The 12,866-nt window shown below is 36.1% G+C and overlaps 1 protein-coding gene across 25 annotated transcripts in view; it reads right to left on the bottom strand.

Moving 5' to 3' along the window:
• GULP1 (GULP PTB domain containing engulfment adaptor 1) overlaps positions 1-12,866 on the bottom strand; it is a 311,204-nt gene that overhangs the window by 227,496 nt on the left and 70,842 nt on the right. The gene's annotated exons all lie outside the window — the stretch shown is intronic.

Consider the following 12,866-nt stretch of genomic DNA (forward strand, 5'->3'; position numbering starts at 1 on the left):
TGTTTCATAGATTTAATTACATTTAATTTTTGGGATTAATCATCTTTGCATTTAGTTTATCATTTAACACTAGGATTACAGTTGACCCTTAAACAACACAGGTTTGAACTGCATGGGTTGGTCCACCTCCAGGTGTATTCTTTTTCAATAAATACAGTTGGCCCTCCAGACCCACGAGTTCTGCAACTGCAACCAAACTTGAATGGAAAATACTGGTATTCACAGAATATGAAACTATAGATATGGAGGGCTAGCTTTTCATATATATGGGTTCCTCATGGCTGACTGCAGCCTTACTTGGGTATGCAACGATTTTGGAATCCTCTGACAGCCCTGGAATCAATTCCCTGAGGATACAGGGAAGCTAACATATTTGTAAAATACTGCAAATATGGATTTCAGCACCAAGATCAATAGAAATAGAATTTTTCCCAAATATTCCCCATATTTTAAGCCCCTGCCTTCCTTCTTTCATTTAGAAGATAAAATTATGATTCTCTATTCTTTACTATAGTATATTAATACAATAGAAATATTCAGATGATTAAAGAAAATATTTATACAACACCTATTCTAAGAGCCACTATTAATTTTTAAGACTACCTATTACTACCGAAAGCTGTAAAACTATGTAAATGTATTTCAGTATTAATGAGAAGAGAGCAAGTCTTCATTAAGGGCTCTTATTAAGCATTTTTGTAAACAGTCACACAATGGAAGCTGTTGGAATGAGGGAAATTAGAAACTGTGGTTAATTTCTTAATGAAAAGTTGGGCCAGAAAACATTTATTAACTTGGATTACATAAAAAGTCATTAGTTTATTTTTTTCAGTCCTGTGGAGTTTAGTTTTGTTAATATTAATATCCATAGAGTGTATAATATATTTAAAGGCAAATTTCAGTTAGCTGTTATTCAGTCTTCCAATTTCCCACAGTTGCAGGATGCAGAGGTCAGCAACTTTACTAATCCTTGTCTCTATTCTACATTAATTGTAATATCACCATAATTGGATATAATTTCACTCAAATTATATAAACAGTGTTCAGTAAAATCTGTAATACCTTCTGTACCAATATAATCAAGCACAAAAAGATATACAAATTCATCTTCTGTTAGCCATATAATAATATTTGTTTTACAGATGAGGAAACGATCTCAGAGATGCAGACATCACAGGTATTTTATATGATGATTGGTTATGTCTGAAGGCCCTTCGTCGGCAACTGAACATTTTCCATATCAATATTTTGTGATTGTTCCTTATGTTACTCTAATGTCAAATGTTATTACACCATTTAAGCTGTTGCTCTTTTGTTCAGTAGCATTTTCACATAACAGTGTGCATTTCACCCTGCATTTAATTTAGTATATATATACACTGTGCTTTCCTGTGTCCGCCCAACACCCTCCACTCCACCAAAATATTCTGGTAATAGCACACTGAGTTTCCTTTCCAGACTTACATTTTTTTTTTCTCTTTCCTGGTAGTTATGTTTGGCTAAGGGTGACTAGTCATAGTTCCAGGACTGGTCAATGGCAGCACCATGATCCTAATCATAATTATTCACTTATGAGTGGAAATGTGGACTAAGTTAAAATAAAGAAAATAAAATGAGCACCGTTTTTAAAAACTAGAAAGAAACAATCCCTTTCCACTTGAATTGATTAACTGGAGGACTGAAAATCTGGTGGCTATTTTGACCTCATGTTTCTTGCCCTAAAATCTATTGAATTCAGTGGAAAACAGAGCTGTGATAGGGAAATAAATATCTAACTGCCTGGATTAAGTCAGGCCTGAAGGACTACTCTAGAACTTTCTACTACAATAACCAATGTATATTGTTTTGCTTAACTGAGTTTTAATTGGTTGTCTGTCAAGTATAACCAAATAATTATTCTTAAGTGTATATATTATTTACTAATGTATACTACACATTTTATCGAATTTTTCTATGGCTTCTCCCAAATTGAGCTAATACTAGTAAGTAATAATGGGCCAAAATGATTGACTAATACTTCAAAGGAAATAAAAGTTTTCTATAAAATTATAAAGATACAGTTTTGGTGTTTTGAAGCTTTTTTTATTATGAGAAGCTAAAAAGAAACATGGAATTTCAGATGAGCCTTCAGTAAGAATTATATACACTTTAAGTATGTTTATATACTTTAAAATTTTCCAGATAAATTAATGAAATATTTTACACTGCAAGCAAATAAAGAAATCACTGGAAGCTTAATAGTATTATTCCAATTCAATTCTACTCCAACAAGGTATTTTTTTATTTCTTTGAGGCTCTTCCCAAAGACAACAGCTAAGCTAATCCTTTGTGTCTTAATAACTGGTCAAATAAGTTTCTAGAGTAATTATCTGCTTTTATACCTGAACGTTTTATAGCTTTCACTGCCTAAGGATTTGATATCTACTATGTGATATCTGAATGGCTTGTCAAAAATAAAAATAAAAATAACTAAATGAACGATCAGTGTTTAAAAGTAAATCCAACTTTATTTTATAAGAAACTTAAGAAATATCAGACACCTGGGTCTACAATTTCAGTATTGTAGACTGGATGCTGGTATACGTGATAGCATCACAAAATATCATAAAAAATACAAAAATGTATTTGTTTTTTTTTTTTTTTTTTTTTTTGAGACAGAGTTTCACTCTTGTTACCCAGGCTGGAGTGCAATGACGCGATCTCGGCTCACTGCAACCTCCGCCTCCTGGGTTCAGGCAATTCTCCTGCCTCAGCCTCCTGAGTAGCTGGGATTACAGGCACGTGCCACCATGCCCAACTAATTTTTTGTATACAAAAATGTATTTCTAAATATCAACTATTAAATAAATAAAAGTTTATCTTATTGTAGCTTATGTTTCTTCATTGTTCCCTCAGAAAATATTATGGCTACTTTTCTTTTCTTTTAAATTAGTTTAACTTTACTATACTATTTCAATCTGATTGCTACTGAAGGTACTTGATCCCTCTCTAGAATGCTCTTCTTCATGTTTCCTCTCTCTGTTAGAGCTTAATTTCCACTTCAAACAGAATTCAATAAACTATAACTACTTAAGAAAGAGGCCATGCACTATAAATATATATTTTAATAATTCCCTTCCCCAGCTCCATAAAATAGACTATGCTATAAATGACTATAAAAATACTTATAATGAACAAGCATTGTATTATATTTACCCAAGCTAAGGACATCTTTCTCTTCAGCCTGCTGTAGGACAGAAGGATAAAACTCAGAAGGGAATTTTTTTCTCTCCTAACAAAACTTTAAAAATATCTCTGACTTTTTCAGTTATCTATCATTTGTTCTGTGATACCTGAAGATAGTTTCCTACCTATGAGCAGAGAAGATTGCAATCATCTCATTTGAGATCAGTCTCCCAAAACCCAATGATACAGTTTAGTGTAGAGCAAGTATCTTCTTTGTTCACAGATTTATCAGAAAAATAAAAGAGGCAGAAATATCAATATAAAAAGGTCAAGTCTAATGTCATTTAGCAATTACATATGTCACATAGAGGTCAGATCAAAATAATCTACAGAGCACTTGCAACATGATGCTAATAATACCTATTATCCCTCTCTCCTGGAGTATTTTCAAAGGAGTTCATGTATGAAAGTACATTCAAAACTATAAGTACGATACAAATATGAGGTCATGTTACACATTCCAGGAGAAGTTATGATATGCTGAAAAGGTAAAATTTATAACTAAATTTCCTTTTTCCCACAAGTGATGTCAGAGTATGCACTTGCATGTAAACTTTCACCAAGACATTTTAACATTGGAAACAGAAGATTATGTAATATTAATAACATCTAATTTCCAAGCTGTGTGTCATTAAAAGAAGTAAATGATCAAAGAGGGGTCTTCCTAATGCTCTGAATCTATTAATAAGTAGAAAGTACTAGTATTAGCCATAGGAGGTCAGTCCTCTGGAAAACTAGATACAAGTGAGCAAACCAGTCTTCGTCTCTGCCATTCATGAAAACACTAATATTGAAGTCAGTACATTCTCTCAATGAAGACAACTTAATATACAGCTAATGACGGTAATACTGCCAGGAGCATAGCCTCTCTGTGTTTTGCTGTAACCGTTCACAGCAACAACAACAACAAGTGAAATTAAAGGAACAAAAGTCTTCCAGTCTCATAGTTTGAGGCACTGGGAAATCAATGATGTACCTATCTCTTAAATAGATCTACCTCTTTCTCTGAAGTTTGACTGAAAGCTCATTCAGTAGTATATAATAATCAGACTATGATATTGTAAAGATTCCCCTTTATCTCTTCTCCAGCTGTATTCATTCAATACACATGTATTGAACACCTGCTCAATGCTGTGCATTGTATTGTGGACAAGGAAAACAGATGAAGAAATTTAGTTTCTTATCCAGTAGAGTAGACAGACAAGTAAATAAATTATAACAACTTGTCATCATAATGTTATAATAGGTGTCAGTCTATTAAATTTTTGCTTAACTTAATTCTTAATTTCTAAATAGTAATCAGGACAAATTAGGTAAGCTTCTAATCATGATGAATTTATAATTTTCTTTTAATTTTTTAAAATGCTTTCAATGATATAATGACATTTTATTTTGCAAAAAACTCTCTCTCATATATACTGTTGTGTTTTCCTTCTTTTACCAAAGAGAAAATCAATGTTGAAAGATGAGTTAGTAGCATCACACCCAAGATCAGGACTCAAGAATCTCAACTCTCTTATTTCCTTCTTACAAATGGAGGATAACACATCTAGTTTGCATGCTAAAATCCTGTGTGCTATTTAACATTTGATTTCACCTTTTTTTTTTTTTAGGGAACTGTAAGTTTGTATTGATAGTGCTGAAAAAGAAAAACTCATTCATTGTAGAGTGTGTCTTTATTAGAAAACCATTCTAAGCTATGAATTGTTTATTGCCAAATGAAATAATGATGTTTATTGTTTTCTATTAATACCTGCCAAGAAACCTTACTACAGAAGAAATCATACACTGTGAAATTTGGAAGAATACTGATATTTGTACAAATGAATAAAAACTGCTGCCTAATCAAGGGAACCATAGTATTCAAACTACTTACATCTTGCCAGCTGAATTATTAAATACAGCAATCAAAGACTCACTGTATGTCTGAATTAGATGAAAACTGTGTCATTTTCTTTGTGCCTGGGACATAGTAAATGCTCAATAAATGTTTAGGAGGAATTTGGGTGAAGAACAGAAAGTGTTAAAGAAAGGAGAAAAACCTTATCAATAGGTCATTTAGCTCCACCCTGCCAAAAATCAAACCAACAATCATCACACACACACACACACACACACACACACACACACACACAGAGAGAGAGTTAAAGTAGCACATACATTTGAAAGTATATTCACTTAAAGGTAACCTCCCCTCAAATTTAAGAAATGAAAAATGTGCTTTTGGCCAATGTTGCATGTGTAATGTCTGAGTGCTAGCTCGAGGACTTTGCAGGGAAGCAATTTATTCAAGACAGAGACTACACTCTGAGATGCAATCTTTATTACATTTTAAAACTGAAATAGCTTTTGTTGCCAATGCCTTTGGTGTTTTGGTCATGAAGTCCTTGCCTACGCCTATGTCCTGAACAGTTTTGCCTAGATTTTCTTCTAGGGTTTTTATGCTGTTAGGTCTTATGTTTAAGTCTTTAATCCATCTGGAGTTAATTTTAGTGTAAGGTGTCAGGAAGGGGTCCAGTTTCTGCTTTCTGCACATGGCTAGCCAGTTTTCCCAACATCATTTATTAAACAGGGAATCCTTTCCCCATTGCTTGTTTTTGTCAGGTTTGTCAAAGATCAGATGGTTGTAGATATGTTGTGTTGCCTCTGAGGCCTCTGTTCTGTTTCATTGGTCAATATCTCTGTTTTGGTACCAGTACCATGCTGTTTTGATACTGTAGCCTTGTAGTATAGTTTAAAGTCCGGTAGTGTGATGCCTCCCGCTTTGTTCTTTTTGCTTAGAATTGACTTGGCTATGCGGGCTCTCTTTTGGGTCCATATGAAGTTTAAGGTGGTTTTTTCCATTTCTGTGAAGAAGGTCATTGGTAGCTTGATGGGGATAGCGTTGAATCTGTAAATTACTTCGGGCAGTATGGCCATTTTCACGATATTGATTCTTCCTAACCATGAACATGGAATGTTTCTCCATCTGTTTGTGTCCTCTTTTATTTTATTGAGCAGTGGTTTGTAGTTCTCCTTGAAGAGGTCCTTTACGTTCCTTGTTAGTTGTATTCCTAGGTATTTTATTCTCTTGGTAGCAATTGTGAATGGCAATTCATTCTTGATTTGGCTCTCTTTAAGTCTGTTATTGGTGTATAGGAATGCTTGTGATTTTTGCACATTGATTTTGTATCTTGAGACTTCGCTGAAGTTGCTTATCAGTTTCAGGAAATTTTGGGCTGAGACAATGGGGTCTTCTCATATACAATCATGTCATCTGCAAATAGAGACAATTTGACTTCCTCCTTTCCTAATTCAATACCCTTTATTTCTTTTTCTTGCCTGATTGCTCTGGCTAGAACTTCCAGTACTATATTAAATAGGAGTGGTGAGAGAGGGCATCCTTGTCTAGTGCCAGATTTCAAAGGGAATGCTTCCAGTTTAAATGGGACCTAATCAAACTCCACAGCTTCTGCATGGCAAAAGAAACAGTCATTAGAGTGAACTGGCAACCAACAGAATGGGAAAAAATTTTTGCAGCTTACCCATCTGACAAAGGGCTGATATCCAGAATTTACAAAGAACTAAAACAGATTTACAAGAAAAAAACAAACAAGCCCATTCAAAAGTGGGTGAAGGATATGAACAGACACTTTATAAAAGAAGACATACATGAGGCCAACAAACATATGAAAAAATGCTCATCATCACTGGTCATTAGAGAAATGCAAATCAAAACTACATTGAGATACCACCTCACACCAGTTAGAATGGCGATCATTAAAAAATCTGGAGACAATAGATGCTGGAGAGGATGTGGAGAAATAGGAACACTTTTACACTGTAGGAGTGCAAATTAGTTCAGCTATTGTGGAAGACAGTGTGGCAATTCCTCAAGGACCTAGAAATAGAAATTCTGTTTGACCCAGCAATCCCATTACTGGGTATATATCCAAAGGATTATAAATCGTTCTACTATAAAGACACATGCACATGAATGTTCATTGCAGCACAGTTTACAGTAGTGAAGACCTGGAAGCAACCCAAATGCCCATCGATAATAGACTGGACAGGGAAAATATGGCACATGTACACCATGGAATATTATGCAGCCATCAAAAACGATGAGTTCGTGTCCTTTGTAGGGACACGGATGAACCTGGAGACCATCATTCTCAGAAAACTGACACAAGAACAGTAAATCAAACACCGCATGTTCTCATTCATAGGCAGATGTTGAACAATGAGAACACACGGACACAGGGAGGGGAGCACTACAAACTGGGGTCTGTTGGGGGAAAATAGGGAAGGGACAGCAGGGGGTGGGGAGGTGGGGAGAGATAGCATGAGGAGAAATGCCAGATATAGGTGATGGGGAGGAAGGCAGCAAATCACACTGCCATGTGTGTACCTATGCAACAACGTGGCATGTTCTTCACATGTACCCCAAAACCTAAAATGCAATTTAAAAAAAACTGAAATAGCCTCATATACTTACCGATGTCAACATTATCAAGTAAGTTTAATTCCCTGTATAAGTTGTTTATGTGTTTGAAGTCCCATCTATGGGTTGAAATAACCCATAAAGTGATAAATGACAATCTGTAAGAAATATTTGTGAATTAAATGAGGAGGGCAATAAGTATAATATACAACGACATCCAAAGAAAGTCTCAAAAACTCAGTGATGAATACCTATTTCTCATTCAATGATTGTTTTACTCAAAATAAAACAAAGATAAACAAAAATATATGGTCAACTAAAAGCAGGTTCCTGGGGTAGGTTCCATAGATTGTCCAACCAGTGTACTTGTGACAGGGAATTTCTCACTATGCTCACACTGGCCATCTGTGTGCTCTCAAAATGCCTGCCATGTCTATAAATCTCGTCTATGAGTGTCCTCTCCCATTCTCCTGCTGGAAGAATAACCCTACCTTGAGGCAATCAACATAAACCTTTCCCCATTGAAGATACGAGAGTAGGCATCTGAGCTAAGACTGGATCATCTAAGGCTTATATGGCGATCTGTCAAAACACTTCAGGGAAGTGAGCAGCTAGGCTTTTTCATTCCTCATTCAATGATACTGATCACTTTTCTGACAGGCTAAATGATGGTGCTGATGGCTGGATCCAGAGACAGCCTCCTCCCTCTTAGAAGCTACCCATTCTGTTAAGAGGACATAGATACCCACTTTCCTATTGTGCATCCCTCCTTGGGCCTCAATATTTAACTGTTTCTATCTTGATACCTGTTTCAGAGTTCCTAGAATCTTAATGTACTTTTGTCACACCGTGACTCCAGAAACTGAAATTTAACAAATAAATCCCACTCACTGGCATGACAAACCTAGACTTCAAAAAGAACACCTGTTATAGCCCCAGGTGTCTACATATTAAATACCACCTCATTCTCCATTGCTATGCCATGCCCACAAGCTGAAGCTCTCTATTGCGCCATCAGGGACTCCTGGAGCTAATCTATTTCCTCCAAAGCACCTGGAGGTAGTCTCTGGTAACCTTGGACACCATGCTGCTTCTATTTACCCACTGGAGCTCAACTGTCTGTCCCGCAGCTGAGACATCTCTAGCACCTGGCCTGCTCCCCTAACCATCATGACCAGTCCACACAGACACAAATACTAAGATATGAGAAAAACTATAAACAGTGGGACATTATTCCAGTAACTGAAATGTATTCATTTCACCAATACTTATTGAATGTCAGAGATATGTCTGTATGGTAGCGATACAACAATGAACAAGACAGATTTTCTGCCCTCAAGGAATTTGTGTTCTATTTATCTGCCCATATAAACAAAAATTTAACTACACATAAAGGTAAAAACATCCATTTGCTATTACAATAAACAAAAATATGTGCGCTTATATCTATTGCCCGACCTAGAGAAAGTATCTGAAATGTTATGTTAAAATATAAGTTAAGGAGCATACGCCACATTTTCTTGAGTGGAAGATGCAAAGATTTAAGAAATTGAAAGCTGCCCTATAAGTTAAAATACAAAATGCCCATGTAATTGTAGACAGAGAGATATGCAAATGAATCAAAAGGTGAGGGAGAAAGAAAAGAGGGCTAGTTCAGATGCAATAGATGCATACTGGGCAGTTAACACAGAAATATGTACACTTAACACTCAGATATGTGACATGAAGCTTATTTTTATCTCTTGAATCGCACATAACATCATGAACTTCATAAACCTTAATCTGTCTAGGGAGAATAATTCAGCCTTTCTGGTATTCTTAGTCCGGTGGCTTTGCCATGTAAACCATTTCTTATTTTCTGTTTTCATGGGGTGTTTGGGGGCTTGTTTTCTTTTCAAATCTCAGTCACTGTTCAGCATAAAATTTCTAACTCAGAGTTTCCTTTCCTACTTTACAGGCCCTTCTTTTGCCTCCATTCCCCCTTCTCCTATGCTGTCTTTTCTTGGTTGGCCTGCTCTGGCTGCTGGAGGTGTCACAGAAAGTTGGATAACCTGAGGAATGTCCTTCAGTTGTGCAGAAAAGTTAGATAGCTGGTCTTGATCATGTATTTCCCTGCTGGACATGTTGTTCCCATCATCATTTGATCTGGTCCTGGCATTGGTATGATATTAATCTATTAATGTTCTGGCCACTTGTTCTCTCTAGGTCTGCACAAGATGACATCTTTTCTACAGCACATTCATGGTCTTCAAGTGCCCATGTACCATACTGTTCACTTCACGGTCTTCTGATCTTAGAGATTCCAAGAGCAGTGCTGCTTCCTTTGTCTCACCTCTTTGGGCAATCTCTGCATGTCTCATAACATATGAAGCAGATTCCTTTAGGGCCAACTAGAGTCTGCTTACATCTCAGGCCTGGACTATCTTTACTGTGCCTTTCTTGACACCCTACCCTCTCTTAATTCATTCTTTCCAAAGTCCGGTGACCCTCAGACAATGTTGCAGACATTCCTTCCCAGAAAACTTGCAACAAGATCTAAACCAATGTTCAATCAACAATTATCAGGTTCCTTCTAATAATACTGGTAGCACTCAAGAATTGTATGCTTCCTCATAACCGACCTGGCAACCAGGTACATTTCACAACAAAATAAGGCACAAACAAAATTCTGCCTCATAAGCAAATATTTATTAGCCATCAGGCACTAAAACAGTCGTACATATTGTTCCAGTAAGCTCTGTGAAGTCCCCGATCTATCACTACAAAAGCCCCTTACATGAATGGTGATCTCCAAGATAAATAAAATTGCATCCCCTACAAGATTAACCTTCCCAGTCAATCCAGAAAAAGATCCCAAGACAGATCTTCCATTAAGGAAATGGCAGAGCTGCAGTATAGGACCATGTGTACTGCTATACCAGCACACAGCTGGCAAGGCAGAGGTTTCCAAACAATATTTCTAGCCAGCTGCATATAATGAACACCACTTGTTTCATCAGGGAAACACTATTACTAATAGATTTTGTGCTAATTAGCCCACTGGTACAGATGTAAACAGCAATTTGAAATCTTGCCCCAGCTGCCTCCGGGACTTAGATCACTAAATAAAGTCCTTCAAATATTATTCAACCACTCCAGTGATGGATGTTAGAATAAATTGACTCAAGTATGTGTGTGAGTGTGTGTGTGTGTGTGTGTGTATACAAATATACTTGGGTCATATATGTATATATGATATATGTATAAATACACATACACATACATATCACATGATCTAAACTGTAGCATATCAACAAAAATTATGAATGACATTCAGAATGAGATTCTAATCTCCCCTTTTTGCAGAAAACCACAAAGCATGGGATACATGACTAGCATCTCCCTCCCCAGAGAAAGAAAAAAAGAATCAGGGGAAAAGACAAAGTAATAATGCTCCATAGCTGCTCTCCTTTGAGGTTATGGTCTACCTTATAGCTCCCTCTTCTTATTTCCCTTAAGATGGAATGTTCCAAATTAGTTGGGCTTTATTAGTACATAGATGCGAAGGCTGAGAGCCTACTACCATGAGTTTAAATTCCATGATTTTATGGAATTTAAAATCCTCACTTTCCATTGTGAATTCTCTCCACAGACATCCTTTCACCTATAAGTAACCCAGTAACTCAGGATCAACAAGTGGTTTCAGGGATCCTCCATGTAACAGAAATGCAGCCACCCACAAGGAAAGCCAAAAGGGATTTCCCAGGGATTTGCAGGCACTTATTCGCAAAAGGGATGCCTATTGCTTGAACAAGATAATCAGACAGAAATCCACAAAAATTTATTTAATTATTTACCTATCACAAATAATTCTGAGAAGCACAGAAGGAGGTCAGCAAGTTCTAAATAAGATAGATGATAGATGAAGTAGCAATAACACGCATTAAGCGTACTGCATGTAAACTGAAGATATTAATATACCTTTTAAAAAGCTGCAATGTTAAGTCTGAAACATTTTAATAGAACATAATATATAAAATCTGTGTAACACACGAGCACATGAAGTATGATCAGCAGAGACTACTGCCACTGGTTAGCTCTTAAAGCTGCCACAAATTAGATACATCCAAATAAGCCCTTAACTTCATGACTGCTAATGCTGCTCCTCTTTCAAATTTCTTACCTTGCAAATGTCAGTTCTTCAAGTTATACAGTATTTCTTCCTTTCAACTATACATCCTGTCATCAAATCTTACATACTATGACGAAAATCACAATTACTTTTGCTCTGACCTGATATTTTGCTTTCAAAAGAGCATTGAAATGTATACCTGCTTCCTTTCTATTAGTGTCAGAGGCTAATAATCCTTTGCCTTGAAAATTGGACTAACTCTCCATTCCTACACTGTTTTCCCCAGTCTTTGCTCTGCTGTCTGGCATTGATAGCTCATAATTGCAAATCTTGATTCTGCCACCCACCTATCTACCATCCTGCAATGCTTTCTTGGAATTTTCAGGATAAAGTTTACACTCCTCCATAATAAGGTCCCTGCAAATACCTAAACTAAACTCTAGTCAACTACTTCCTGATTCATAACCATTGCTTTTGATAGTGCCAATCCATTGGACTCCAAGGGCTACATATTATTGCAAAGCATCTACAAATCCACAGGCACACCAAGTTATCATCTATAGTCTGAAAACATCACACACAGAGATATACTATAATTATTCAAAGGTGTAAAAATGAACCCTCAAAATTACCAAAGGCAGTTAGATATTATGACTTTAAATTCTTACAAATACACCTGAAAAGCACAAGTGTTTTCTAGAAGAAAAAGCAGGAAATGATGTTAATTTAAAAGATAATAAAAATTGAGGTTATCATTTTCAAACTTTAATATTTCCATAACTCCTAGCAAATTAACTGCAGGAAGTCTTTCCAGTCACTTAGCCACTTCATCTACTTTTCTTTACAATTCATATTTTTTTCTTTTTTAAAAAATTAGAACTAACCTCCTATTAAGCATCTTTTCTCTTTTCCATATTCTGTTCTCCTTCACTGGTTAGAAGTAAGATGTGGTAGATCTCCAAATGTTTCTGTTGTTACACATTTGGTAGGAAAAGCCAATGTGTGCATTGAAAGGATCAAACAATGTTTTACTCTGTTGGCAGCATGCTCTACCAGCCTTCTAAGTCAGATAACAGGTGAAAAGATGGAAAGGATCTACATCCATTA

Source organism: Aotus nancymaae, unplaced genomic scaffold, assembly GCF_030222135.1.
Source record: "Aotus nancymaae isolate 86718 unplaced genomic scaffold, 86718_ANA_hifiasm-v0.15.2.pri h1tg000008l, whole genome shotgun sequence".
Classification (NCBI taxonomy): domain Eukaryota; kingdom Metazoa; phylum Chordata; class Mammalia; order Primates; family Aotidae; genus Aotus; species Aotus nancymaae.